At 45.8% G+C, this 27,440-nt stretch overlaps 31 non-coding genes across 31 annotated transcripts; 21 read left to right on the top strand and 10 right to left on the bottom strand.

The window, feature by feature from the left end:
- Nucleotides 1-1,709: 1,709 nt before the first annotated feature.
- On the bottom strand, nt 1,710-1,850 carry LOC130102374 (U4 spliceosomal RNA). Its single transcript, XR_008809202.1, has one exon. It is a non-coding gene; the product is annotated as a U4 spliceosomal RNA (small nuclear RNA).
- Nucleotides 1,851-2,511: 661 nt separating this feature from the next.
- On the top strand, nt 2,512-2,593 carry trnas-gcu (transfer RNA serine (anticodon GCU)). The gene has a single exon. It is a non-coding gene; the product is annotated as a tRNA-Ser (tRNA).
- Nucleotides 2,594-2,737: 144 nt separating this feature from the next.
- Nucleotides 2,738-2,819, top strand: trnas-gcu (transfer RNA serine (anticodon GCU)). Its single transcript has one exon. It is a non-coding gene; the product is annotated as a tRNA-Ser (tRNA).
- Nucleotides 2,820-2,963: 144 nt separating this feature from the next.
- On the top strand, nt 2,964-3,045 carry trnas-gcu (transfer RNA serine (anticodon GCU)). Its single transcript has one exon. It is a non-coding gene; the product is annotated as a tRNA-Ser (tRNA).
- A 144-nt stretch (nt 3,046-3,189) lies between these two features.
- trnas-gcu (transfer RNA serine (anticodon GCU)) lies at nt 3,190-3,271 on the top strand. Its single transcript has one exon. It is a non-coding gene; the product is annotated as a tRNA-Ser (tRNA).
- Nucleotides 3,272-3,641: 370 nt separating this feature from the next.
- On the top strand, nt 3,642-3,723 carry trnas-gcu (transfer RNA serine (anticodon GCU)). Its single transcript has one exon. It is a non-coding gene; the product is annotated as a tRNA-Ser (tRNA).
- Nucleotides 3,724-4,985: 1,262 nt separating this feature from the next.
- Nucleotides 4,986-5,126, bottom strand: LOC130102248 (U4 spliceosomal RNA). The gene has a single exon (XR_008809167.1). It is a non-coding gene; the product is annotated as a U4 spliceosomal RNA (small nuclear RNA).
- An 887-nt stretch (nt 5,127-6,013) lies between these two features.
- On the top strand, nt 6,014-6,095 carry trnas-gcu (transfer RNA serine (anticodon GCU)). The gene has a single exon. It is a non-coding gene; the product is annotated as a tRNA-Ser (tRNA).
- Nucleotides 6,096-6,465: 370 nt separating this feature from the next.
- Nucleotides 6,466-6,547, top strand: trnas-gcu (transfer RNA serine (anticodon GCU)). The gene has a single exon. It is a non-coding gene; the product is annotated as a tRNA-Ser (tRNA).
- Nucleotides 6,548-7,809: 1,262 nt separating this feature from the next.
- Nucleotides 7,810-7,950, bottom strand: LOC130101793 (U4 spliceosomal RNA). Its single transcript, XR_008809043.1, has one exon. It is a non-coding gene; the product is annotated as a U4 spliceosomal RNA (small nuclear RNA).
- An 887-nt stretch (nt 7,951-8,837) lies between these two features.
- trnas-gcu (transfer RNA serine (anticodon GCU)) lies at nt 8,838-8,919 on the top strand. The gene has a single exon. It is a non-coding gene; the product is annotated as a tRNA-Ser (tRNA).
- Nucleotides 8,920-10,181: 1,262 nt separating this feature from the next.
- LOC130101935 (U4 spliceosomal RNA) lies at nt 10,182-10,322 on the bottom strand. The gene has a single exon (XR_008809074.1). It is a non-coding gene; the product is annotated as a U4 spliceosomal RNA (small nuclear RNA).
- An 887-nt stretch (nt 10,323-11,209) lies between these two features.
- Nucleotides 11,210-11,291, top strand: trnas-gcu (transfer RNA serine (anticodon GCU)). Its single transcript has one exon. It is a non-coding gene; the product is annotated as a tRNA-Ser (tRNA).
- Nucleotides 11,292-11,435: 144 nt separating this feature from the next.
- trnas-gcu (transfer RNA serine (anticodon GCU)) lies at nt 11,436-11,517 on the top strand. The gene has a single exon. It is a non-coding gene; the product is annotated as a tRNA-Ser (tRNA).
- Nucleotides 11,518-12,779: 1,262 nt separating this feature from the next.
- Nucleotides 12,780-12,920, bottom strand: LOC130101929 (U4 spliceosomal RNA). The gene has a single exon (XR_008809073.1). It is a non-coding gene; the product is annotated as a U4 spliceosomal RNA (small nuclear RNA).
- Nucleotides 12,921-13,581: 661 nt separating this feature from the next.
- trnas-gcu (transfer RNA serine (anticodon GCU)) lies at nt 13,582-13,663 on the top strand. The gene has a single exon. It is a non-coding gene; the product is annotated as a tRNA-Ser (tRNA).
- Nucleotides 13,664-14,925: 1,262 nt separating this feature from the next.
- LOC130101922 (U4 spliceosomal RNA) lies at nt 14,926-15,066 on the bottom strand. Its single transcript, XR_008809072.1, has one exon. It is a non-coding gene; the product is annotated as a U4 spliceosomal RNA (small nuclear RNA).
- A 661-nt stretch (nt 15,067-15,727) lies between these two features.
- trnas-gcu (transfer RNA serine (anticodon GCU)) lies at nt 15,728-15,809 on the top strand. The gene has a single exon. It is a non-coding gene; the product is annotated as a tRNA-Ser (tRNA).
- A 1,262-nt stretch (nt 15,810-17,071) lies between these two features.
- LOC130101915 (U4 spliceosomal RNA) lies at nt 17,072-17,212 on the bottom strand. Its single transcript, XR_008809071.1, has one exon. It is a non-coding gene; the product is annotated as a U4 spliceosomal RNA (small nuclear RNA).
- Nucleotides 17,213-18,873: 1,661 nt separating this feature from the next.
- On the top strand, nt 18,874-18,955 carry trnas-gcu (transfer RNA serine (anticodon GCU)). The gene has a single exon. It is a non-coding gene; the product is annotated as a tRNA-Ser (tRNA).
- Nucleotides 18,956-20,217: 1,262 nt separating this feature from the next.
- Nucleotides 20,218-20,358, bottom strand: LOC130101908 (U4 spliceosomal RNA). Its single transcript, XR_008809070.1, has one exon. It is a non-coding gene; the product is annotated as a U4 spliceosomal RNA (small nuclear RNA).
- Nucleotides 20,359-21,019: 661 nt separating this feature from the next.
- On the top strand, nt 21,020-21,101 carry trnas-gcu (transfer RNA serine (anticodon GCU)). The gene has a single exon. It is a non-coding gene; the product is annotated as a tRNA-Ser (tRNA).
- Nucleotides 21,102-21,245: 144 nt separating this feature from the next.
- On the top strand, nt 21,246-21,327 carry trnas-gcu (transfer RNA serine (anticodon GCU)). Its single transcript has one exon. It is a non-coding gene; the product is annotated as a tRNA-Ser (tRNA).
- A 370-nt stretch (nt 21,328-21,697) lies between these two features.
- trnas-gcu (transfer RNA serine (anticodon GCU)) lies at nt 21,698-21,779 on the top strand. Its single transcript has one exon. It is a non-coding gene; the product is annotated as a tRNA-Ser (tRNA).
- Nucleotides 21,780-23,041: 1,262 nt separating this feature from the next.
- LOC130102245 (U4 spliceosomal RNA) lies at nt 23,042-23,182 on the bottom strand. Its single transcript, XR_008809166.1, has one exon. It is a non-coding gene; the product is annotated as a U4 spliceosomal RNA (small nuclear RNA).
- A 661-nt stretch (nt 23,183-23,843) lies between these two features.
- trnas-gcu (transfer RNA serine (anticodon GCU)) lies at nt 23,844-23,925 on the top strand. Its single transcript has one exon. It is a non-coding gene; the product is annotated as a tRNA-Ser (tRNA).
- A 144-nt stretch (nt 23,926-24,069) lies between these two features.
- trnas-gcu (transfer RNA serine (anticodon GCU)) lies at nt 24,070-24,151 on the top strand. The gene has a single exon. It is a non-coding gene; the product is annotated as a tRNA-Ser (tRNA).
- Nucleotides 24,152-25,024: 873 nt separating this feature from the next.
- On the bottom strand, nt 25,025-25,165 carry LOC130102110 (U4 spliceosomal RNA). The gene has a single exon (XR_008809131.1). It is a non-coding gene; the product is annotated as a U4 spliceosomal RNA (small nuclear RNA).
- Nucleotides 25,166-26,052: 887 nt separating this feature from the next.
- On the top strand, nt 26,053-26,134 carry trnas-gcu (transfer RNA serine (anticodon GCU)). Its single transcript has one exon. It is a non-coding gene; the product is annotated as a tRNA-Ser (tRNA).
- A 363-nt stretch (nt 26,135-26,497) lies between these two features.
- On the top strand, nt 26,498-26,579 carry trnas-gcu (transfer RNA serine (anticodon GCU)). The gene has a single exon. It is a non-coding gene; the product is annotated as a tRNA-Ser (tRNA).
- A 129-nt stretch (nt 26,580-26,708) lies between these two features.
- On the top strand, nt 26,709-26,790 carry trnas-gcu (transfer RNA serine (anticodon GCU)). The gene has a single exon. It is a non-coding gene; the product is annotated as a tRNA-Ser (tRNA).
- Nucleotides 26,791-27,440: the final 650 nt, after the last annotated feature.

Here is a 27,440-nt window from a genome sequence, read left to right as displayed (position 1 = left end):
TGTCTTTAGTGTTTCGAGAGAGCCAAGTGCGACTGGCAAAGCCGTTCAATGAACTTTGCTGCCAACATTAACAACATCATCCTTAAAATAGCTGCAGAAACACACCACAGCCCAGCTTCGGGCAGACGTGCCGGCGAGTGACGAGGTGGCCGAGTGGTTAAGGCGATGGACTGCTAATCCATTGTTCTCTGCACGCGTGGGTTCGAATCCCATCCTCGTCGATTGATGTCTTTAGTGTTTCGAGAGAGCCAAGTGCGCCTGGAAAAGCCGTTCAAAGTACCTTGCTGCCAACTTTGACGACATCATCCTTAAAATAGCTGCAGAAACACACCACAGCCCAGCTTCGGGCAAACGTGCAGGCGAGTGACGAGGTGGCCGAGTGGTTAAGGCGATGGACTGCTAATCCACTGTGCTCTGCACGCGTGGGTTCGAATCCCATCCTCGTCGTATGATGTCTTTAGTGTTTCGAGAGAGCCAAGTGCGCCTGGCAAAGCCATTCAAAGTACCTTGCTGCCAACTTTAACGACATCATCCTTAAAGCTGCTGTAGGTAACTTTTGAAAAAATGTATTTGCTAAAACTGTCATTATGTCCTGACAGTAGAATATGAGACAGATAATCTGTGTAAAAATCACGCTCCTCTGGCTCCTCCTAGTGGTCCTATTGCCATTTGCAAGAAATACACGCTCCCGGTCAGAAACAACCGGAATGTCTTAGAAGTGTCAATCACGCTCGTGTACGCGCTGATCACACCCCTCTCTTGCACAGCGCGAGCGCGTACCGTCGTTCAAACTCAAGATTTCCGGCGTGCTGCAGCTGTGCTTATGACGGAGAAACAACCTAAACTGCCAATTCTCGAGTGACACCTGCTCATAAAACAAAGAGGTAAAAGGAAAAAGACTGATGACGATAAACAAGCGAAAAAGTAAGGATTACACAGAGCCCATTGACTCGGTGTCAAAACTCTAGCCGCATAACATGTAGATAAAATGTCACGCACTCTGCTAAGCAACAGTTAAAACCTGCTAATTCACTGGCTTGTCATGTTGCTGAAATAATGTACTAGCACACCTTATCTAGCATTATATATCGCTAGAATAATTACTTACATACTCTAACGTTAGTTACCGTTATCTTACTAGCTATTTATAACTTATAGAAAGAGTGCAACGATAAAGTTACATGTAGGCCATTGCAAAATACATAATGATTTGAGGACCAAGTTTGTAGTCAAAGTATGGGCAGGCCATAGTCAATGTAAAGCATATTATTGACGTTTAGTCCCTATTAGTAAATGTGCCATATAACTTTTTATCCGCTGTTATCAGTGGCCCTGTTTACTAGCCTGCTGTGGAGGGAGGGCTGTAGCGCAGCAGAGAGCAAGGGGGTGGGACCTGTAAGTTGTGCTTGTTCAAATTTTCAGGCTAAGTCAACGTTTTCTCAAAACTCCCTACTGCAGCTTTAATATAATATAATTATAGCTGCAGAAAATGCTCATGTTAATTTCTTAAAACATTGTTGAGGACAGGGTCAATACAAGAAGCCCCCTGGTGCATGGATATGACCATTAGAAATACAAAAACACATTCTAAGGGAGGTCCTAATCCTGGCTACACCAGCCTTATTCAAGCTCATGCTTTCGCCACCACAGCGAAAGCAGCACGTTCAGGGAGCCAAAACACAATTCTTATTTTTCAACAAGTCACGAAGCCTCATAAGAAGCTGACAAAAATTGCCAAGGCTGACTGTATTTCAAGTCATCCCAGCGGGGTATTGGGTAAAGTTTTCAACCAGCAAAGATCACGTCTTGGATGAGCCTCATAGACTACGATATTGCCTCTGCGAAAGAATGCCTGGCGAAGGTAGCGACGTCTCCCGTGCTTTTATCTGGACATGTAACGACAGGGTGGTATCAAGCTTTAAACTGCCATGTAATAAGCTTTTTGGCACTGACGGCTGCATGGTGTGTCTACGAAACAGGCGAGTGATGTGCACAAAAAGGTTTATTCCTTGTTCTCTCTTCACTCAAAGAACAAAAAGTGTGCTGCTTTCGTAATTTTGGGGGGAAAGAATTATGGGTATCCTGGTAGCAAAGGGGCGGAGTTATAACGCTCAATCTCCAAGAATATGTTTGAGTTCGGGATCGATTCGACGAGCCCCCTACGAGGTTGGGTAGGATAATGAAGAGTGCAAGGACACTGCAAACATATTCTGAGAGAGGTCCAATGCAAGCTATGCTGCCTTTTTCTCGACACAGGCGTTCTCTCTAGGTTCTTTCCAACAAAGCAGAAGCAGCACAGAAAATAAACATAAGCACATCTCCCTCTATCAACACAGTTGTGAGTCTCCTAACCCATAGAACCCAATGCTCCTTGCAGGTCAGTCGAAGGGTTACCGTCAACTGACCTGCAAAGCCGTTCAAAGTACCTTGCTGCCAACTTTAACAACATCATCCTTAAAATAGCTGCAGAAACACACCACAGCCCAGCTTCGGGCAGACTTGCAGGCGAGTGACGAGGTGGCCGAGTGGTTAAGGCGATGGACTGCTAATCCATTGTGCTCTGCACGCGTGGGTTCGAATCCCATCCTCGTCGATTGATGTCTTTAGTGTTTCGAGAGAGCCAAGTGCGCCTGGAAAAGCTGTTCAAAGTACCTTGCTGCCAACTTTAACAACATCATCCTTAAAATAGCTGCAGAAACACACCACAGCCCAGCTTCGGGCAGACTTGCAGGCGAGTGACGAGGTGGCCGAGTGGTTAAGGCGATGGACTGCTAATCCATTGTGCTCTGCACGCGTGGGTTCGAATCCCATCCTCGTCGTTTGATGTCTTTAGTGTTTCGAGAGAGCCAAGTGCGACTGGCAAAGCCGTTCAATGAACTTTGCTGCCAACTTTAACAACATCATCCTTAAAATAGCTGCAGAAACACACCACAGCCCAGCTTCGGGCAGACGTGCCGGCGAGTGACGAGGTGGCCGAGTGGTTAAGGCGATGGACTGCTAATCCATTGTGCTCTGCACGCGTGGGTTCGAATCCCATCCTCGTCGATTGATGTCTTTAGTGTTTCGAGAGAGCCAAGTGCGCCTGGTAAAGCCGTTCAAAGTACCTTGCTGCCAACTTTGACGACATCATCCTTAAAATAGCTGCAGAAACACACCACAGCCCAGCTTCGGGCAGGCGTGCAGGCGAGTGACGAGGTGGCCGAGTGGTTAAGGCGATGGACTGCTAATCCATTGTGCTCTGCACGCGTGGGTTCGAATCCCATCCTCGTCGTTTGATGTCTTTAGTGTTTCGAGAGAGCCAAGTGCGACTGGCAAAGCCGTTCAATGAACTTTGCTGCCAACATTAACAACATCATCCTTAAAATAGCTGCAGAAACACACCACAGCCCAGCTTCGGGCAGACGTGCCGGCGAGTGACGAGGTGGCCGAGTAGTTAAGGCGATGGACTGCTAATCCATTGTGCTCTGCACGCGTGGGTTCGAATCCCATCCTCGTCGATTGATGTCTTTAGTGTTTCGAGAGAGCCAAGTGCGCCTGGAAAAGCCGTTCAAAGTACCTTGCTGCCAACTTTGATGACATCATCCTTAAAATAGCTGCAGAAACACACCACAGCCCAGCTTCGGGCAAACGTGCAGGCGAGTGACGAGGTGGCCGAGTGGTTAAGGCGATGGACTGCTAATCCATTGTGCTCTGCACGCGTGGGTTCGAATCCCATCCTCGTCGTCTGATGTCTTTAGTGTTTCGAGAGAGCCAAGTGCGCCTGGCAAAGCCGTTCAAAGTACCTTGCTGCCAACTTTAACGACATCATCCTTAAAGATGCTGTAGGTAACTTTTGAAAAAATGTATTTGCTAAAACTGTCATTATGTCCTGACAGTAGAATATGAGACAGATAATCTGTGTAAAAATCACGCTCCTCTGGCTCCTCCTAGTGGTCCTATTGCCATTTGCAAGAAATACACGCTCCCGGTCAGAAACAACCGGAATGTCTTAGAAGTGTCAATCACGCTCGTGTACGCGCTGATCACACCCCTCTCTTGCACAGCGCGAGCGCGTACCGTCGTTCAAACTTAAGATTTCCGGCGTGCTGCAGCTGTGCTTATGACGGAGAAACAACCTAAACTGCCAATTCTCGAGTGACACCTGCTCATAAAACAAAGAGGTAAAAGGAAAAAGACTGATGACGATAAACAAGCGAAAAAGAAAGAATTACACAGAGCCCATTGACTCGGTGTCAAAACTCTAGCCGCATAACATGTAGATAAAATGTCACGCACTCTGCTAAGCAACAATTAAAACCTGCTAATTCACTGGCTTGTCATGTTGCTGAAATAATGTAGTAGCACACCTTATCTAGCATTATATATCGCTAGAATAATTACTTACATACTCTAACGTTAGTTACCGTTATCTTACTAGCTATTTATAACTTATAGAAAGAGTGCAACGATAAAGTTACATGTAGGCCATTGCAAAATACATAATGATATGAGGACCAAGTTTGTAGTCAAAGTATGGGCAGGCCATAGTCAATGTAAAGCATATTATTGACGTTTAGTCCCTATTAGTAAATGTGCCATATAACTTTTTATCCGCTGTTATCAGTGGCCCTGTTTACTAGCCTGCTGTGGAGGGAGGGCTGTAGCGCAGCAGAGAGCAAGGGGGTGGGACCTGTAAGTTGTGCTTGTTCAAATTTTCAGGCTAAGTCAACGTTTTCTCAAAACTCCCTACTGCAGCTTTAATATAATATAATTATAGCTGCAGAAAATGCTCATGTTAATTTCTTAAAACATTGTTGAGGACAGGGTCAATACAAGAAGCCCCCTGGTGCATGGATATGACCATTAGAAATACAAAAACACATTCTAAGGGAGGTCCTAATCCTGGCTACACCAGCCTTATTCAAGCTCATGCTTTCGCCACCACAGCGAAAGCAGCACGTTCAGGGAGCCAAAACACAATTCTTTTTTTTCAACAAGTCACGAAGCCTCATAAGAAGCTGACAAAAATTGCCAAGGCTGACTGTATTTCAAGTCATCCCAGCAGGGTATTGGGTAAAGTTTTCAACCAGCAAAGATCACGTCTCGGATGAGCCTCATAGACTACGATATTGCCTCTGCGAAAGAATGCCTGGCGAAGGTAGCGACGTCTCCCGTGCTTTTATCTGGACATGTAACGACAGGGTGGTATCAAGCTTTAAACTGCCATGAAATAAGCTTTTTGGCACTGACGGCTGCATGGTGTGTCTACGAAACAGGCGAGTGATGTGCACAAAAAGGTTTATTCATTGTTCTCTCTTCACTCAAAGAACAAAAAGTGTGCTGCTTTCGTAATTTTGGGGGGAAAGAATTATGGGTATCCTGGTAGCAAAGGGGCGGAGTTATAACGCTCAATCTCCAAGAATATGTTTGAGTTCGGGATCGATTCGACGAGCCCCCTACGAGGTTGGGTAGGATAATGAAGAGTGCAAGGACACTGCAAACATATTCTGAGAGAGGTCCAATGCAAGCTATGCTGCCTTTTTCTCGACACAGGCGTTCTCTCTAGGTTCTTTCCAACAAAGCAGAAGCAGCACAGAAAATAAACATAAGCACATCTCCCTCTATCAACACAGTTGTGAGTCTCCTAACCCATAGAACCCAATGCTCCTTGCAGGTCAGTCGAAGGGTTACCGTCAACTGACCTGCAAAGCCGTTCAAAGTACCTTGCTGACAACTTTAACAACATCATCCTTAAAATAGCTGCAGAAACACACCACAGCCCAGCTTCGGGCAGACTTGCAGGCGAGTGACGAGGTGGCCGAGTGGTTAAGGCGATGGACTGCTTATCCATTGTGCTCTGCACGCGTGAGTTCGAATACCATCCTCGTCGATTGATGTCTTTAGTGTTTCGAGAGAGCCAAGTGCGCCTGGAAAAGCCGTTCAAAGTACCTTGCTGCCAACTTTAACAACATCATCCTTAAAATAGCTGCAGAAACACACCACAGCCCAGCTTCGGGCAGACTTGCAGGCGAGTGACGAGGTGGCCGAGTGGTTAAGGCGATGGACTGCTAATCCATTGTGCTCTGCACGCGTGGGTTCGAATCCCATCCTCGTCGTTTGATGTCTTTAGTGTTTCGAGAGAGCCAAGTGCGACTGGCAAAGCCGTTCAATGAACTTTGCTGCCAACTTTAACAACATCATCCTTAAAATAGCTGCAGAAACACACCACAGCCCAGCTTCGGGCAGACGTGCCGGCGAGTGATAAGGTGGCCGAGTGGTTAAGGTGATGGACTGCTAATCCATTGTGCTCTGCACGCGTGGGTTCGAATCCCATCCTCGTCGATTGATGTCTTTAGTGTTTCGAGAGAGCCAAGTGCGCCTGGAAAAGCCGTTCAAAGTACCTTGCTGCCAACTTTGACGACATCATCCTTAAAATAGCTGCAGAAACACACCACAGCCCAGCTTCGGGCAGACGTGCAGGCGAGTGACGAGGTGGCCGAGTGGTTAAGGCGATGGACTGCTAATCCATTGTGCTCTGCACGCGTGGGTTCGAATCCCATCCTCGTCGTATGATGTCTTTAGTGTTTCGAGAGAGCCAAGTGCGCCTGGCAAAGCCGTTCAAAGTACCTTGCTGCCAACTTTAACGACATCATCCTTAAAGCTGCTGTAGGTAACTTTTGAAAAAATGTATTTGCTAAAACTGTCATTATGTCCTGACAGTAGAATATGAGACAGATAATCTGTGTAAAAATCACGCTCCTCTGGCTCCTCCTAGTGGTCCTATTGCCATTTGCAAGAAATACACGCTCCCGGTCAGAAACAACCGGAATGTCTTAGAAGTGTCAATCACGCTCGTGTACGCGCTGATCACACCCCTCTCTTGCACAGCGCGAGCGCGTACCGTCGTTCAAACTCAAGATTTCTGACGTGCTGCAGCTGTGCTTATGACGGAGAAACAACCTAAACTGCCAATTCTCGAGTGACACCTGCTCATAAAACAAAGAGGTAAAAGGAAAAAGACTGATGACGATAAACAAGCGAAAAAGAAAGAATTACACAGAGCCCATTGACTCGGTGTCAAAACTCTAGCCGCATAACATGTAGATAAAATGTCACGCACTCTGCTAAGCAACAATTAAAACCTGCTAATTCACTGGCTTGTCATGTTGCTGAAATAATGTACTAGCACACCTTATCTAGCATTATATATCGCTAGAATAATTACTTACATACTCTAACGTTAGTTACCGTTATCTTACTAGCTATTTATAACTTATAGAAAGAGTGCAACGATAAAGTTACATGTAGGCCATTGCAAAATACATAATGATTTGAGGACCAAGTTTGTAGTCAAAGTATGGGCAGGCCATAGTCAATGTAAAGCATATTATTGACGTTTAGTCCCTATTAGTAAATGTGCCATATAACTTTTTATCCGCTGTTATCAGTGGCCCTGTTTACTAGCCTGCTGTGGAGGGAGGGCTGTAGCGCAGCAGAGAGCAAGGGGGTGGGACCTGTAAGTTGTGCTTGTTCAAATTTTCAGGCTAAGTCAACGTTTTCTCAAAACTCCCTACTGCAGCTTTAATATAATATAATTATAGCTGCAGAAAATGCTCATGTTAATTTCTTAAAACATTGTTGAGGACAGGGTCAATACAAGAAGCCCCCTGGTGCATGGATATGACCATTAGAAATACAAAAACACATTCTAAGGGAGGTCCAAATCCTGGCTACACCAGCCTTATTCAAGCTCATGCTTTCGCCACCACAGCGAAAGCAGCACGTTCAGGGAGCCAAAACACAATTCTTTTTTTTCAACAAGTCACGAAGCCTCATAAGAAGCTGACAAAAATTGCCAAGGCTGACTGTATTTCAAGTCATCCCAGCGGGGTATTGGGTAAAGTTTTCAACCAGCAAAGATCACGTCTCGGATTAGCCTCATAGACTACGATATTGCCTCTGCGAAAGAATGCCTGGCGAAGGTAGCGACGTCTCCCGTGCTTTTATCTGGACATGTAACGACAGGGTGGTATCAAGCTTTAAACTGCCATGTAATAAGCTTTTTGGCACTGACGGCTGCATGGTGTGTCTACGAAACAGGCGAGTGATGTGCACAAAAAGGTTTATTCATTGTTCTCTCTTCACTCAAAGAACAAAAAGTGTGCTGCTTTCGTAATTTTGGGGGGAAAGAATTATGGGTATCCTGGTAGCAAAGGGGCGGAGTTATAACGCTCAATCTCCAAGAATATGTTTGAGTTGGGGATCGATTCGACGAGCCCCCTACGAGGTTGGGTAGGATAATGAAGAGTGCAAGGACACTGCAAACATATTCTGAGAGAGGTCCAATGCAAGCTATGCTGCCTTTTTCTCGACACAGGCGTTCTCTCTAGGTTCTTTCCAACAAAGCAGAAGCAGCACAGAAAATAAACATAAGCACATCTCCCTCTATCAACACAGTTGTGAGTCTCCTAACCCATAGAACCCAATGCTCCTTGCAGGTCAGTCGAAGGGTTACCGTCAACTGACCTGCAAAGCCGTTCAAAGTACGTTGCTGACAACTTTAACAACATCATCCCTAAAATAGCTGCAGAAACACACCACTGCCCAGCTTCGGGCAGACTTGCAGGCGAGTGACGAGGTGGCCGAGTGGTTAAGGCGATGGACTGCTTATCCATTGTGCTCTGCACGCGTGAGTTCGAATACCATCCTCGTCGATTGATGTCTTTAGTGTTTCGAGAGAGCCAAGTGCGCCTGGAAAAGCCGTTCAAAGTACCTTGCTGCCAACTTTGACGACATCATCCTTAAAATAGCTGCAGAAACACACCACAGCCCAGCTTCGGGCAGACGTGCAGGCGAGTGACGAGGTGGCCGAGTGGTTAAGGCGATGGACTGCTAATCCATTGTGCTCTGCACGCGTGGGTTCGAATCCCATCCTCGTCGTATGATGTCTTTAGTGTTTCGAGAGAGCCAAGTGCGCCTGGCAAAGCCGTTCAAAGTACCTTGCTGCCAACTTTAACGACATCATCCTTAAAGCTGCTGTAGGTAACTTTTGAAAAAATTTATTTGCTAAAACTGTCATTATGTCCTGACAGTAGAATATGAGACAGATAATCTGTGTAAAAATCACGCTCCTCTGGCTCCTCCTAGTGGTCCTATTGCCATTTGCAAGAAATACACGCTCCCGGTCAGAAACAACCGGAATGTCTTAGAAGTGTCAATCACGCTCGTGTACGCGCTGATCACACCCCTCTCTTGCACAGCGCGAGCGCGTACCGTCGTTCAAACTCAAGATTTCCGACGTGCTGCAGCTGTACTTATGACGGAGAAACAACCTAAACTGCCAATTCTCGAGTGACACCTGCTCATAAAACAAAGAGGTAAAAGGAAAAAGACTGATGACGATAAACAAGCGAAAAAGAAAGAATTACACAGAGCCCATTGACTCGGTGTCAAAACTCTAGCCGCATAACATGTAGATAAAATGTCACGCACTCTGCTAAGCAACAATTAAAACCTGCTAATTCACTGGCTTGTCATGTTGCTGAAATAATGTACTAGCACACCTTATCTAGCATTATATATCGCTAGAATAATTACTTACATACTCTAACGTTAGTTACCGTTATCTTACTAGCTATTTATAACTTATAGAAAGAGTGCAACGATAAAGTTACATGTAGGCCATTGCAAAATACATAATGATTTGAGGACCAAGTTTGTAGTCAAAGTATGGGCAGGCCATAGTCAATGTAAAGCATATTATTGACGTTTAGTCCCTATTAGTAAATGTGCCATATAACTTTTTATCCGCTGTTATCAGTGGCCCTGTTTACTAGCCTGCTGTGGAGGGAGGGCTGTAGCGCAGCAGAGAGCAAGGGGGTGGGACCTGTAAGTTGTGCTTGTTCAAATTTTCAGGCTAAGTCAACGTTTTCTCAAAACTCCCTACTGCAGCTTTAATATAATATAATTATAGCTGCAGAAAATGCTCATGTTAATTTCTTAAAACATTGTTGAGGACAGGGTCAATACAAGAAGCCCCCTGGTGCATGGATATGACCATTAGAAATACAAAAACACATTCTAAGGGAGGTCCTAATCCTGGCTACACCAGCCTTATTCAAGCTCATGCTTTCGCCACCACAGCGAAAGCAGCACGTTCAGGGAGCCAAAACACAATTCTTTTTTTTCAACAAGTCACGAAGCCTCATAAGAAGCTGACAAAAATTGCCAAGGCTGACTGTATTTCAAGTCATCCCAGCGGGGTATTGGGTAAAGTTTTCAACCAGCAAAGATCACGTCTCGGATGAGCCTCATAGACTACGATATTGCCTCTGCGAAAGAATGCCTGGCGAAAGTAGCGACGTCTCCCGTGCTTTTATCTGGACATGTAACGACAGGGTGGTATCAAGCTTTAAACTGCCATGTAATAAGCTTTTTGGCACTGACGGCTGCATGGTGTGTCTACGAAACAGGCGAGTGATGTGCACAAAAAGGTTTATTCATTGTTCTCTCTTCACTCAAAGAACAAAAAGTGTGCTGCTTTCGTAATTTTGGGGGGAAAGAATTATGGGTATCCTGGTAGCAAAGGGGCGGAGTTATAACGCTCAATCTCCAAGAATATGTTTGAGTTCGGGATCGATTCGACGAGCCCCCTACGAGGTTGGGTAGGATAATGAAGAGTGCAAGGACACTGCAAACATATTCTGAGAGAGGTCCAATGCAAGCTATGCTGCCTTTTTCTCGACACAGGCGTTCTCTCTAGGTTCTTTCCAACAAAGCAGAAGCAGCACAGAAAATAAACATAAGCACATCTCCCTCTATCAACACAGTTGTGAGTCTCCTAACCCATAGAACCCAATGCTCCTTGCAGGTCAGTCGAAGGGTTACCGTCAACTGACCTGCAAAGCCGTTCAAAGTACCTTGCTGACAACTTTAACAACATCATCCTTAAAATAGCTGCAGAAACACACCACAGCCCAGCTTCGGGCAGACTTGCAGGCGAGTGACGAGGTGGCCGAGTGGTTAAGGCGATGGACTGCTTATCCATTGTGCTCTGCACGCGTGAGTTCGAATACCATCCTCGTCGATTGATGTCTTTAGTGTTTCGAGAGAGCCAAGTGCGCCTGGAAAAGCCGTTCAAAGTACCTTGCTGCCAACTTTAACAACATCATCCTTAAAATAGCTGCAGAAACACACCACAGCCCAGCTTCGGGCAGACTTGCAGGCGAGTGACGAGGTGGCCGAGTGGTTAAGGCGATGGACTGCTAATCCATTGTGCTCTGCACGCGTGGGTTCGAATCCCATCCTCGTCGTTTGATGTCTTTAGTGTTTCGAGAGAGCCAAGTGCGCCTGGAAAAGCCGTTCAAAGTACCTTGCTGCCAACTTTGACGACATCATCCTTAAAATAGCTGCAGAAACACACCACAGCCCAGCTTCGGGCAGACGTGCAGGCGAGTGACGAGGTGGCCGAGTGGTTAAGGCGATGGACTGCTAATCCATTGTGCTCTGCACGCGTGGGTTCGAATCCCATCCTCGTCGTATGATGTCTTTAGTGTTTCGAGAGAGCCAAGTGCGCCTGGCAAAGCCGTTCAAAGTACCTTGCTGCCAACTTTAACGACATCATCCTTAAAGCTGCTGTAGGTAACTTTTGAAAAAATGTATTTGCTAAAACTGTCATTATGTCCTGACAGTAGAATATGAGACAGATAATCTGTGTAAAAATCACGCTCCTCTGGCTCCTCCTAGTGGTCCTATTGCCATTTGCAAGAAATACACGCTCCCGGTCAGAAACAACCGGAATGTCTTAGAAGTGTCAATCACGCTCGTGTACGCGCTGATCACACCCCTCTCTTGCACAGCGCGAGCGCGTACCGTCGTTCAAACTCAAGATTTCCGACGTGCTGCAGCTGTGCTTATGACGGAGAAACAACCTAAACTGCCAATTCTCGAGTGACACCTGCTCATAAAACAAAGAGGTAAAAGGAAAAAGACTGATGACGATAAACAAGCGAAAAAGAAAGAATTACACAGAGCCCATTGACTCGGTGTCAAAACTCTAGCCGCATAACATGTAGATAAAATGTCACGCACTCTGCTAAGCAACAATTAAAACCTGCTAATTCACTGGCTTGTCATGTTGCTGAAATAATGTACTAGCACACCTTATCTAGCATTATATATCGCTAGAATAATTACTTACATACTCTAACGTTAGTTACCGTTATCTTACTAGCTATTTATAACTTATAGAAAGAGTGCAACGATAAAGTTACATGTAGGCCATTGCAAAATACATAATGATTTGAGGACCAAGTTTGTAGTCAAAGTATGGGCAGGCCATAGTCAATGTAAAGCATATTATTGACGTTTAGTCCCTATTAGTAAATGTGCCATATAACTTTTTATCCGCTGTTATCAGTGGCCCTGTTTACTAGCCTGCTGTGGAGGGAGGGCTGTAGCGCAGCAGAGAGCAAGGGGGTGGGACCTGTAAGTTGTGCTTGTTCAAATTTTCAGGCTAAGTCAACGTTTTCTCAAAACTCCCTACTGCAGCTTTAATATAATATAATTATAGCTGCAGAAAATGCTCATGTTAATTTCTTAAAACATTGTTGAGGACAGGGTCAATACAAGAAGCCCCCTGGTGCATGGATATGACCATTAGAAATACAAAAACACATTCTAAGGGAGGTCCTAATCCTGGCTACACCAGCCTTATTCAAGCTCATGCTTTCGCCACCACAGCGAAAGCAGCACGTTCAGGGAGCCAAAACACAATTCTTTTTTTTCAACAAGTCACGAAGCCTCATAAGAAGCTGACAAAAATTGCCAAGGCTGACTGTATTTCAAGTCATCCCAGCGGGGTATTGGGTAAAGTTTTCAACCAGCAAAGATCACGTCTCGGATGAGCCTCATAGACTACGATATTGCCTCTGCGAAAGAATGCCTGGCGAAGGTAGCGACGTCTCCGGTGCTTTTATCTGGACATGTAACGACAGGGTGGTATCAAGCTTTAAACTGCCATGTAATAAGCTTTTTGGCACTGACGGCTGCATGGTGTGTCTACGAAACAGGCGAGTGATGTGCACAAAAAGGTTTATTCATTGTTCTCTCTTCACTCAAAGAACAAAAAGTGTGCTGCTTTCGTAATTTTGGGGGGAAAGAATTATGGGTATCCTGGTAGCAAAGGGGCGGAGTTATAACGCTCAATCTCCAAGAATATGTTTGAGTTCGGGATCGATTCGACGAGCCCCCTACGAGGTTGGGTAGGATAATGAAGAGTGCAAGGACACTGCAAACATATTCTGAGAGAGGTCCAATGCAAGCTATGCTGCCTTTTTCTCGACACAGGCGTTCTCTCTAGGTTCTTTCCAACAAAGCAGAAGCAGCACAGAAAATAAACATAAGCACATCTCCCTCTATCAACACAGTTGTGAGTCTCCTAACCCATAGAACCCAATGCTCCTTGCAGGTCAGTCGAAGGGTTACCGTCAACTGACCTGCAAAGCCGTTCAAAGTACCTTGCTGACAACTTTAACAACATCATCCTTAAAATAGCTGCAGAAACACACGACAGCCCAGCTTCGGGCAGACTTGCAGGCGAGTGACGAGGTGGCCGAGTGGTTAAGGCGATGGACTGCTAATCCATTGTGCTCTGCACGCGTGGGTTCGAATCCCATCCTCGTCGTATGATGTCTTTAGTGTTTCGAGAGAGCCAAGTGCGCCTGGCAAAGCCGTTCAAAGTACCTTGCTGCCAACTTTAACGACATCATCCTTAAAGCTGCTGTAGGTAACTTTTGAAAAAATGTATTTGCTAAAACTGTCATTATGTCCTGACAGTAGAATATGAGACAGATAATCTGTGTAAAAATCACGCTCCTCTGGCTCCTCCTAGTGGTCCTATTGCCATTTGCAAGAAATACACGCTCCCGGTCAGAAACAACCGGAATGTCTTAGAAGTGTCAATCACGCTCGTGTACGCGCTGATCACACCCCTCTCTTGCACAGCGCGAGCGCGTACCGTCGTTCAAACTCAAGATTTCCGACGTGCTGCAGCTGTACTTATGACGGAGAAACAACCTAAACTGCCAATTCTCGAGTGACACCTGCTCATAAAACAAAGAGGTAAAAGGAAAAAGACTGATGACGATAAACAAGCGAAAAAGAAAGAATTACACAGAGCCCATTGACTCGGTGTCAAAACTCTAGCCGCATAACATGTAGATAAAATGTCACGCACTCTGCTAAGCAACAATTAAAACCTGCTAATTCACTGGCTTGTCATGTTGCTGAAATAATGTACTAGCACACCTTATCTAGCATTATATATCGCTAGAATAATTACTTACATACTCTAACGTTAGTTACCGTTATCTTACTAGCTATTTATAACTTATAGAAAGAGTGCAACGATAAAGTTACATGTAGGCCATTGCAAAATACATAATGATTTGAGGACCAAGTTTGTAGTCAAAGTATGGGCAGGCCATAGTCAATGTAAAGCATATTATTGACGTTTAGTCCCTATTAGTAAATGTGCCATATAACTTTTTATCCGCTGTTATCAGTGGCCCTGTTTACTAGCCTGCTGTGGAGGGAGGGCTGTAGCGCAGCAGAGAGCAAGGGGGTGGGACCTGTAAGTTGTGCTTGTTCAAATTTTCAGGCTAAGTCAACGTTTTCTCAAAACTCCCTACTGCAGCTTTAATATAATATAATTATAGCTGCAGAAAATGCTCATGTTAATTTCTTAAAACATTGTTGAGGACAGGGTCAATACAAGAAGCCCCCTGGTGCATGGATATGACCATTAGAAATACAAAAACACATTCTAAGGGAGGTCCTAATCCTGGCTACACCAGCCTTATTCAAGCTCATGCTTTCGCCACCACAGCGAAAGCAGCACGTTCAGGGAGCCAAAACACAATTCTTTTTTTTCAACAAGTCACGAAGCCTCATAAGAAGCTGACAAAAATTGCCAAGGCTGACTGTATTTCAAGTCATCCCAGCGGGGTATTGGGTAAAGTTTTCAACCAGCAAAGATCACGTCTCGGATGAGCCTCATAGACTACGATATTGCCTCTGCGAAAGAATGCCTGGCGAAGGTAGCGACGTCTCCGGTGCTTTTATCTGGACATGTAACGACAGGGTGGTATCAAGCTTTAAACTGCCATGTAATAAGCTTTTTGGCACTGACGGCTGCATGGTGTGTCTACGAAACAGGCGAGTGATGTGCACAAAAAGGTTTATTCATTGTTCTCTCTTCACTCAAAGAACAAAAAGTGTGCTGCTTTCGTAATTTTGGGGGGAAAGAATTATGGGTATCCTGGTAGCAAAGGGGCGGAGTTATAACGCTCAATCTCCAAGAATATGTTTGAGTTCGGGATCGATTCGACGAGCCCCCTACGAGGTTGGGTAGGATAATGAAGAGTGCAAGGACACTGCAAACATATTCTGAGAGAGGTCCAATGCAAGCTATGCTGCCTTTTTCTCGACACAGGCGTTCTCTCTAGGTTCTTTCCAACAAAGCAGAAGCAGCACAGAAAATAAACATAAGCACATCTCCCTCTATCAACACAGTTGTGAGTCTCCTAACCCATAGAACCCAATGCTCCTTGCAGGTCAGTCGAAGGGTTACCGTCAACTGACCTGCAAAGCCGTTCAAAGTACCTTGCTGACAACTTTAACAACATCATCCTTAAAATAGCTGCAGAAACACACGACAGCCCAGCTTCGGGCAGACTTGCAGGCGAGTGACGAGGTGGCCGAGTGGTTAAGGCGATGGACTGCTAATCCATTGTGCTCTGCACGCGTGGGTTCGAATCCCATCCTCGTCGTATGATGTCTTTAGTGTTTCGAGAGAGCCAAGTGCGCCTGGCAAAGCCGTTCAAAGTACCTTGCTGCCAACTTTAACGACATCATCCTTAAAGCTGCTGTAGGTAACTTTTGAAAAAATGTATTTGCTAAAACTGTCATTATGTCCTGACAGTAGAATATGAGACAGATAATCTGTGTAAAAATCACGCTCCTCTGGCTCCTCCTAGTGGTCCTATTGCCATTTGCAAGAAATACACGCTCCCGGTCAGAAACAACCGGAATGTCTTAGAAGTGTCAATCACGCTCGTGTACGCGCTGATCACACCCCTCTCTTGCACAGCGCGAGCGCGTACCGTCGTTCAAACTCAAGATTTCCGACGTGCTGCAGCTGTACTTATGACGGAGAAACAACCTAAACTGCCAATTCTCGAGTGACACCTGCTCATAAAACAAAGAGGTAAAAGGAAAAAGACTGATGACGATAAACAAGCGAAAAAGAAAGAATTACACAGAGCCCATTGACTCGGTGTCAAAACTCTAGCCGCATAACATGTAGATAAAATGTCACGCACTCTGCTAAGCAACAATTAAAACCTGCTAATTCACTGGCTTGTCATGTTGCTGAAATAATGTACTAGCACACCTTATCTAGCATTATATATCGCTAGAATAATTACTTACATACTCTAACGTTAGTTACCGTTATCTTACTAGCTATTTATAACTTATAGAAAGAGTGCAACGATAAAGTTACATGTAGGCCATTGCAAAATACATAATGATTTGAGGACCAAGTTTGTAGTCAAAGTATGGGCAGGCCATAGTCAATGTAAAGCATATTATTGACGTTTAGTCCCTATTAGTAAATGTGCCATATAACTTTTTATCCGCTGTTATCAGTGGCCCTGTTTACTAGCCTGCTGTGGAGGGAGGGCTGTAGCGCAGCAGAGAGCAAGGGGGTGGGACCTGTAAGTTGTGCTTGTTCAAATTTTCAGGCTAAGTCAACGTTTTCTCAAAACTCCCTACTGCAGCTTTAATATAATATAATTATAGCTGCAGAAAATGCTCATGTTAATTTCTTAAAACATTGTTGAGGACAGGGTCAATACAAGAAGCCCCCTGGTGCATGGATATGACCATTAGAAATACAAAAACACATTCTAAGGGAGGTCCTAATCCTGGCTACACCAGCCTTATTCAAGCTCATGCTTTCGCCACCACAGCGAAAGCAGCACGTTCAGGGAGCCAAAACACAATTCTTTTTTTTCAACAAGTCACGAAGCCTCATAAGAAGCTGACAAAAATTGCCAAGGCTGACTGTATTTCAAGTCATCCCAGCGGGGTATTGGGTAAAGTTTTCAACCAGCAAAGATCACGTCTCGGATGAGCCTCATAGACTACGATATTGCCTCTGCGAAAGAATGCCTGGCGAAGGTAGCGACGTCTCCGGTGCTTTTATCTGGACATGTAACGACAGGGTGGTATCAAGCTTTAAACTGCCATGTAATAAGCTTTTTGGCACTGACGGCTGCATGGTGTGTCTACGAAACAGGCGAGTGATGTGCACAAAAAGGTTTATTCATTGTTCTCTCTTCACTCAAAGAACAAAAAGTGTGCTGCTTTCGTAATTTTGGGGGGAAAGAATTATGGGTATCCTGGTAGCAAAGGGGCGGAGTTATAACGCTCAATCTCCAAGAATATGTTTGAGTTGGGGATCGATTCGACGAGCCCCCTACGAGGTTGGGTAGGATAATGAAGAGTGCAAGGACACTGCAAACATATTCTGAGAGAGGTCCAATGCAAGCTATGCTGCCTTTTTCTCGACACAGGCGTACTCTCTAGGTTCTTTCCAACAAAGCAGAAGCAGCACAGAAAATAAACATAAGCACATCTCCCTCTATCAACACAGTTGTGAGTCTCCTAACCCATAGAACCCAATGCTCCTTGCAGGTCAGTCGAAGGGTTACCGTCAACTGACCTGCAAAGCCGTTCAAAGTACCTTGCTGACAACTTTAACAACATCATCCTTAAAATAGCTGCAGAAACACACCACAGCCCAGCTTCGGGCAGACTTGCAGGCGAGTGACGAGGTGGCCGAGTCGTTAAGGCGATGGACTGCTAATCCATTGTGCTCTGCACGCGTGGGTTCGAATCCCATCCTCGTCGATTGATGTCTTTAGTGTTTCGAGAGAGCCAAGTGCGCCTGGAAAAGCCGTTCAAAGTACCTTGCTACCAACTTTAACAACATCATCCTTAAAATAGCTGCAGAAACACACCACAGCCCAGCTTCGGGCAGACGTGCCGGCGAGTGACGAGGTGGCCGAGTGGTTAAGGCGATGGACTGCTAATCCATTGTACTCTGCACGCGTGGGTTCGAATCCCATCCTCGTCGTATGATGTCTTTAGTGTTTCGAGAGAGCCAAGTGCGCCTGGCAAAGCCGTTCAATTAACTTTGCTGCCAACTTTAACAACATCATCCTTAAAATAGCTGCAGAAACACACCACAGCCCAGCTTCGGGCAGACGTGCCGGCGAGTGACGAGGTGGCCGAGTGGTTAAGGCGATGGACTACTAATCCATTATGCTGCCTTTTTCTCGACACAGGCGTTCTCTCTAGGTTCTTTCAAACAAAGCAGAAGCAGCACAGAAAAGAAACATAAGCACATCTCCCTCTATCAACACAGTTGTGAGTCTCCTAACCCATAGAACCCAATGCTCCTTGCAGGTCAGTCGAAGGGTTACCTTCAACTGACCTGCAAAGCCGTTCAAAGTACCTTGCTGACAACTTTAACAACATCATCCTTAAAATAGCTGCAGAAACACACCACAGCCCAGCTTCGGGCAGACCTGTAGGCGAGTGACGAGGTGGCCGAGTGGTTAAGGCGATGGACTGCTAATCCATTGTGCTCTGCACGCGTGGGTTTGAATCCCATCCTCGTCGTTTGATGTCTTTAGTGTTTCGAGAGAGCCAAGTGCGCCTGGCAAAGCCGTTCGAAGTACCTTGCTGCCAACTTTGACGACATCATCCTTAAAATAGCTGCAGAAACACAACACAGCCCAGCTTCGGGCAGACGTGCAGGCGAGTGACGAGGTGGCCGAGTGGTTAAGGCGATGGACTGCTAATCCATTGTGCTCTGCACGCGTGGGTTCGAATCCCATCCTCGTCGTATGATGTCTTTAGTGTTTCGAGAGAGCCAAGTGCGCCTGGCAAAGCCGTTCAAAGTACCTTGCTGCCAACTTTAACGACATCATCCTTAAAGCTGCTGTAGGTAACTTTTGAAAAAATGTATTTGCTAAAACTGTCATTATGTCCTGACAGTAGAATATGAGACAGATAATCTGTGTAAAAATCACGCTCCTTTGGCTCCTCCTAGTGGTCCTATTGCCATTTGCAAGAAATACACGCTCCCGGTCAGAAACAACCGGAATGTCTTAGAAGTGTCAATCACGCTCGTGTACGCGCTGATCACACCCCTCTCTTGCACAGCGCGAGCGCGTATCGTCGTTCAAACTCAAGATTTCCGGCGTGCTGCAGCTGTGCTTATGACGGAGAAACAACCTAAACTGCCAATTCTCGAGTGACACCTGCTCATAAAACAAAGAGGTAAAAGGAAAAAGACTGATGACGATAAACAAGCGAAAAAGAAAGAATTACACAGAGCCCATTGACTCGGTGTCAAAACTCTAGCCGCATAACATGTAGATAAAATGTCACGCACTCTGCTAAGCAACAATTAAAACCTGCTAATTCAATGGCTTGTCATGTTGCTGAAATAATGTACTAGCACACCTTATCTAGCATTATATATCGCTAGAATAATTACTTACATACTCTAACGTTAGTTACCGTTATCTTACTAGCTATTTATAACTTATAGAAAGAGTGCAACGATAAAGTTACATGTAGGCCATTGCAAAATACATAATGATTTGAGGACCAAGTTTGTAGTCAAAGTATGGGCAGGCCATAGTCAATGTAAAGCATATTATTGACGTTTAGTCCCTATTAGTAAATGTGCCATATAACTTTTTATCCGCTGTTATCAGTGGCCCTGTTTACTAGCCTGCTGTGGAGGGAGGGCTGTAGCGCAGCAGAGAGCAAGGGGGTGGGACCTGTAAGTTGTGCTTGTTCAAATTTTCAGGCTAAGTCAACGTTTTCTCAAAACTCCCTACTGCAGCTTTAATATAATATAATTATAGCTGCAGAAAATGCTCATGTTAATTTCTTAAAACATTGTTGAGGACAGGGTCAATACAAGAAGCCCCCTGGTGCATGGATATGACCATTAGAAATACAAAAACACATTCTAAGGGAGGTCCTAATCCTGGCTACACCAGCCTTATTCAAGCTCATGCTTTCGCCACCACAGCGAAAGCAGCACGTTCAGGGAGCCAAAACACAATTCTTTTTTTTCAACAAGTCACGAAGCCTCATAAGAAGCTGACAAAAATTGCCAAGGCTGACTGTATTTCAAGTCATCCCAGCGGGGTATTGGGTAAAGTTTTCAACCAGCAAAGATCACGTCTCGGATGAGCCTCATAGACTACGATATTGCCTCTGCGAAAGAATGCCTGGCGAAGGTAGCGACGTCTCCCGTGCTTTTATCTGGACATGTAACGACAGGGTGGTATCAAGCTTTAAACTGCCATGTAATAAGCTTTTTGGCACTGACGGCTGCATGGTGTGTCTACGAAACAGGCGAGTGATGTGCACAAAAAGGTTTATTCCTTGTTCTCTCTTCACTCAAAGAACAAAAAGTGTGCTGCTTTCGTAATTTTGGGGGGAAAGAATTATGGGTATCCTGGTAGCAAAGGGGCGGAGTTATAACGCTCAATCTCCAAGAATATGTTTGAGTTCGGGATCGATTCGACGAGCCCCCTACGAGGTTGGGTAGGATAATGAAGAGTGCAAGGACACTGCAAACATATTCTGAGAGAGGTCCAATGCAAGCTATGCTGCCTTTTTCTCGACACAGGCGTTCTCTCTAGGTTCTTTCCAACAAAGCAGAAGCAGCACAGAAAATAAACATAAGCACATCTCCCTCTATCAACACAGTTGTGAGTCTCCTAACCCATAGAACCCAATGCTCCTTGCAGGTCAGTCGAAGGGTTACCGTCAACTGACCTGCAAAGCCGTTCAAAGTACCTTGCTGACAACTTTAACAACATCATCCTTAAAATAGCTGCAGAAACACACCACAGCCCAGCTTCGGGCAGACTTGCAGGCGAGTGACGAGGTGGCCGAGTGGTTAAGGCGATGGACTGCTAATCCATTGTGCTCTGCACGCGTGGGTTCGAATCCCATCCTCGTCGATTGATGTCTTTAGTGTTTCGAGAGAGCCAAGTGCGCCTGGAAAAGCCGTTCAAAGTACCTTGCTGCCAACTTTAACAACATCATCCTTAAAATAGCTGCAGAAACACACCACAGCCCAGCTTCGGGCAGACTTGCAGGCGAGTGACGAGGTGGCCGAGTGGTTAAGGCGATGGACTGCTAATCCATTGTGCTCTGCACGCGTGGGTTCGAATCCCATCCTCGTCGTTTGATGTCTTTAGTGTTTCGAGAGAGCCAAGTGCGACTGGCAAAGCCGTTCAATGAACTTTGCTGCCAACTTTAACAACATCATCCTTAAAATAGCTGCAGAAACACACCACAGCCCAGCTTCGGGCAGACGTGCCGGCGAGTGACGAGGTGGCCGAGTGGTTAAGGCGATGGACTGCTAATCCATTGTGCTCTGCACGCGTGGGTTCGAATCCCATCCTCATCGATTGATGTCTTTAGTGTTTCGAGAGAGCCAAGTGCGCCTGGAAAAGCCGTTCAAAGTACCTTGCTGCCAACTTTGACGACATCATCCTTAAAATAGCTGCAGAAACACACCACAGCCCAGCTTCGGGCAAACGTGCAGGCGAGTGACGAGGTGGCCGAGTGGTTAAGGCGATGGACTGCTAATCCATTGTGCTCTGCACGCGTGGGTTCGAATCCCATCCTCGTCGTATGATGTCTTTAGTGTTTCGAGAGAGCCAAGTGCGCCTGGCAAAGCCGTTCAAAGTACCTTGCTGCCAACTTTAACGACATCATCCTTAAAGCTGCTGTAGGTAACTTTTGAAAAAATGTATTTGCTAAAACTGTCATTATGTCCTGACAGTAGAATATGAGACAGATAATCTGTGTAAAAATCACGCTCCTCTGGCTCCTCCTAGTGGTCCTATTGCCATTTGCAAGAAATACACGCTCCCGGTCAGAAACAACCGGAATGTCTTAGAAGTGTCAATCACGCTCGTGTACGCGCTGATCATACCCCTCTCTTGCACAGCGCGAGCGCGTACCGTCGTTCAAACTCAAGATTTCCGGCGTGCTGCAGCTGTGCTTATGACGGAGAAACAACCTAAACTGCCAATTCTCGAGTGACACCTGCTCATAAAACAAAGAGGTAAAAGGAAAAAGACTGATGACGATAAACAAGCGAAAAAGAAAGAATTACACAGAGCCCATTGACTCGGTGTCAAAACTCTAGCCGCATAACATGTAGATAAAATGTCACGCACTCTGCTAAGCAACAATTAAAACCTGCTAATTCACTGGCTTGTCATGTTGCTGAAATAATGTACTAGCACACCTTATCTAGCATTATATATCGCTAGAATAATTACTTACATACTCTAACGTTAGTTACCGTTATCTTACTAGCTATTTATAACTTATAGAAAGAGTGCAACGATAAAGTTACATGTAGGCCATTGCAAAATACATAATGATTTGAGGACCAAGTTTGTAGTCAAAGTATGGGCAGGCCATAGTCAATGTAAAGCATATTATTGACGTTTAGTCCCTATTAGTAAATGTGCCATATAACTTTTTATCCGCTGTTATCAGTGGCCCTGTTTACTAGCCTGCTGTGGAGGGAGGGCTGTAGCGCAGCAGAGAGCAAGGGGGTGGGACCTGTAAGTTGTGCTTGTTCAAATTTTCAGGCTAAGTCAACGTTTTCTCAAAACTCCCTACTGCAGCTTTAATATAATATAATTATAGCTGCAGAAAATGCTCATGTTAATTTCTTAAAACATTGTTGAGGACAGGGTCAATACAAGAAGCCCCCTGGTGCATGGATATGACCATTAGAAATACAAAAACACATTCTAAGGGAGGTCCTAATCCTGGCTACACCAGCCTTATTCAAGCTCATGCTTTCGCCACCACAGCGAAAGCAGCACGTTCAGGGAGCCAAAACACAATTCTTTTTTTTCAACAAGTCACGAAGCCTCATAAGAAGCTGACAAAAATTGCCAAGGCTGACTGTATTTCAAGTCATCCCAGCAGGGTATTGGGTAAAGTTTTCAACCAGCAAAGATCACGTCTCGGATGAGCCTCATAGACTACGATATTGCCTCTGCGAAAGAATGCCTGGCGAAGGTAGCGACGTCTCCGGTGCTTTTATCTGGACATGTAACGACAGGGTGGTATCAAGCTTTAAACTGCCATGTAATAAGCTTTTTGGCACTGACGGCTGCATGGTGTGTCTACGAAACAGGCGAGTGATGTGCACAAAAAGGTTTATTCATTGTTCTCTCTTCACTCAAAGAACAAAAAGTGTGCTGCTTTCGTAATTTTGGGGGGAAAGAATTATGGGTATCCTGGTAGCAAAGGGGCGGAGTTATAACGCTCAATCTCCAAGAATATGTTTGAGTTCGGGATCGATTCGACGAGCCCCCTACGAGGTTGGGTAGGATAATGAAGAGTGCAAGGACACTGCAAACATATTCTGAGAGAGGTCCAATGCAAGCTATGCTGCCTTTTTCTCGACACAGGCGTTCTCTCTAGGTTCTTTCCAACAAAGCAGAAGCAGCACAGAAAATAAACATAAGCACATCTCCCTCTATCAACACAGTTGTGAGTCTCCTAACCCATAGAACCCAATGCTCCTTGCAGGTCAGTCGAAGGGTTACCGTCAACTGACCTGCAAAGCCGTTCAAAGTACCTTGCTGACAACTTTAACAACATCATCCTTAAAATAGCTGCAGAAACACACCACAGCCCAGCTTCGGGCAGACTTGCAGGCGAGTGACGAGGTGGCCGAGTGGTTAAGGCGATGGACTGCTAATCCATTGTGCTCTGCACGCGTGGGTTCGAATCCCATCCTCGTCGATTGATGTCTTTAGTGTTTCGAGAGAGCCAAGTGCGCCTGGAAAAGCCGTTCAAAGTACCTTGCTGACAACTTTAACAACATCATCCTTAAAATAGCTGCAGAAACACACCACAGCCCAGCTTCGGGCAGACTTGCAGGCGAGTGACGAGGTGGCCGAGTGGTTAAGGCGATGGACTGCTAATCCATTGTGCTCTGCACGCGTGGGTTCGAATCCCATCCTCGTCGTATGATGTCTTTAGTGTTTCGAGAGAGCCAAGTGCGCCTGGCAAAGCCGTTCAAAGTACCTTGCTGCCAACTTTAACGACATCATCCTTAAAGCTGCTGTAGGTAACTTTTGAAAAAATGTATTTGCTAAAACTGTCATTATGTCCTGACAGTAGAATATGAGACAGATAATCTGTGTAAAAATCACGCTCCTCTGGCTCCTCCTAGTGGTCCTATTGCCATTTGCAAGAAATACACGCTCCCGGTCAGAAACAACCGGAATGTCTAAGAAGTGTCAATCACGCTCGTGTACGCGCTGATCACACCCCTCTCTTGCACAGCGCGAGCGCGTACCGTCGTTCAAACTCAAGATTTCCGGCGTGCTGCAGCTGTGCTTATGACGGAGAAACAACCTAAACTGCCAATTCTCGAGTGACACCTGCTCATAAAACAAAGAGGTAAAAGGAAAAAGACTGATGACGATAAACAAGCGAAAAAGAAAGAATTACACAGAGCCCCTGTTTACTAGCCTGCTGTGGAGGGAGGGCTGTAGCGCAGCAGAGAGCAAGGGGGTGGGACCTGTAAGTTGTGCTTGTTCAAATTTTCAGGCTAAGTCAACGTTTTCTCAAACTCCCTACTGCAGCTTTAATATAATATAATTATAGCTGCAGAAAATGCTCATGTTAATTTCTTAAAACATTGTTGAGGACAGGGTCAATACAAGAAGCCCCCTGGTGCATGGATATGACCATTAGAAATACAAAAACACATTCTAAGGGAGGTCCTAATCCTGGCTACACCAGCCTTATTCAAGCTCATGCTTTCGCCACCACAGCGAAAGCAGCACGTTCAGGGAGCCAAAACACAATTCTTGTTTTTCAGCAAGTCACGAAGCTTCATAAGAAGCTGACAAAAATTGCCAAGGCTGACTGTATTTCAAGTCATCCCAGCAGGGTATTGGGTAAAGTTTTCAACCAGCAAAGATCACGTCTCGGATGAGCCTCATAGACTACGATATTGCCTCTGCGAAAGAATGCCTGGCGAAGGTAGCGACGTCTCCCGTGCTTTTATCTGGACATGTAACGACAGGGTGGTATCAAGCTTTAAACTGCCATGTAATAAGCTTTTTGGCACTGACGGCTGCATGGTGTGTCTACGAAACAGGCGAGTGATGTGCACAAAAAGGTTTATTCATTGTTCTCTCTTCACTCAAAGAACAAAAAGTGTGCTGCTTTCGTAATTTTGGGGGGAAAGAATTATGGGTATCCTGGTAGCAAAGGGGCGGAGTTATAACGCTCAATCTCCAAGAATATGTTTGAGTTCGGGATCGATTCGACGAGCCCCCTACGAGGTTGGGTAGGATAATGAAGAGTGCAAGGACACTGCAAACATATTCTGAGAGAGGTCCAATGCAAGCTATGCTGCCTTTTTCTCGACACAGGCGTTCTCTCTAGGTTCTTTCCAACAAAGCAGAAGCAGCACAGAAAATAAACATAAGCACATCTCCCTCTATCAACACAGTTGTGAGTCTCCTAACCCATAGAACCCAATGCTCCTTGCAGGTCAGTCGAAGGGTTACCGTCAACTGACCTGCAAAGCCGTTCAAAGTACCTTGCTGACAACTTTAACAACATCATCCTTAAAATAGCTGCAGAAACACACCACAGCCCAGCTTCGGGCAGACTTGCAGGCGAGTGACGAGGTGGCCGAGTGGTTAAGGCGATGGACTGCTTATCCATTGTGCTCTGCACGCGTGAGTTTGAATACCATCCTCGTCGATTGATGTCTTTAGTGTTTCGAGAGAGCCAAGTGCGCCTGGAAAAGCCGTTCAAAGTACCTTGCTGCCAACTTTAACAACATCATCCTTAAAATAGCTGCAGAAACACACCACAGCCCAGCTTCGGGCAGACTTGCAGGCGAGTGACGAGGTGGCCGAGTGGTTAAGGCGATGGACTGCTAATCCATTGTGCTCTGCACGCGTGGGTTCGAATCCCATCCTCGTCGTTTGATGTCTTTAGTGTTTCGAGAGAGCCAAGTGCGACTGGCAAAGCCGTTCAATGAACTTTGCTGCCAACTTTAACAACATCATCCTTAAAATAGCTGCAGAAACACACCACAGCCCAGCTTCGGGCAGACGTGCCGGCGAGTGACGAGGTGGCCGAGTGGTTAAGGTGATGGACTGCTAATCCATTGTGCTCTGCACGCGTGGGTTCGAATCCCATCCTCATCGATTGATGTGTTTCGAGAGAGCCAAGTGCGCCTGGAAAAGCCGTTCAAAGTACCTTGCTGCCAACTTTAACAACATCATCCTTAAAATAGCTGCAGAAACACACCACAGCCCAGCTTCGGGCAGACTTGCAGGCGAGTGACGAGGTGGCCGAGTGGTTAAGGCGATGGACTGCTAATCCATTGTGCTCTGCACGCGTGGGTTCGAATCCCATCCTCGTCGTTTGATGTCTTTAGTGTTTCGAGAGAGCCAAGTGCGACTGGCAAAGCCGTTCAATGAAATTTGCTGCCAACTTTAACAACATCATCCTTAAAATAGCTGCAGAAACACACCACAGCCCAGCTTCGGGCAGACGAGGTGGCCGAGTGGTTAAGGCGATGGACTGCTAATCCATTGTGCTCTGCACGCGTGGGTTCGAATCCCATCCTCGTCGATTGATGTCTTTAGTGTTTCGAGAGAGCCAAGTGCGCCTGGAAAAGCCGTTCAAAGTACCTTGCTGCCAACTTTGACGACATCATCCTTAAAATAGCTGCAGAAACACACCACAGCCCAGCTTCGGGCAAACGTGCAGGCGAGTGACGAGGTGGCCGAGTGGTTAAGGCGATGGACTGCTAATCCATTGTGCTCTGCACGCGTGGGTTTGAATCCCATCCTCGTCGTATGATGTCTTTAGTGTTTCGAGAGAGCCAAGTGCGCCTGGCAAAGCCGTTCAAAGTACCTTGCTGCCAACTTTAACGACATCATCCTTAAAGCTGCTGTAGGTAACTTTTGAAAAAATGTATTTGCTAAAACTGTCATTATGTCCTGACAGTAGAATATGAGACAGATAATCTGTGTAAAAATCACGCTCCTCTGGCTCCTCCTAGTGGTCCTATTGCCATTTGCAAGAAATACACGCTCCCGGTCAGAAACAACCGGAATGTCTTAGAAGTGTCAATCACGCTCGTGTACGCGCTGATCACACCCCTCTCTTGCACAGCGCGAGCGCGTACCGTCGTTCAAACTCAAGATTTCCGGCGTGCTGCAGCTGTGCTTATGACGGAGAAACAACCTAAACTGCCAATTCTCGAGTGACACCTGCTC

Source organism: Rhinichthys klamathensis, unplaced genomic scaffold (assembly GCF_029890125.1).
Source record: "Rhinichthys klamathensis goyatoka isolate OS25496 unplaced genomic scaffold, OSU_Roscu_1.1 h1tg000011l_1, whole genome shotgun sequence".
Lineage (NCBI taxonomy): Eukaryota > Metazoa > Chordata > Actinopteri > Cypriniformes > Leuciscidae > Rhinichthys > Rhinichthys klamathensis.
This window is presented reverse-complemented; position numbering and strand designations above follow the sequence as displayed.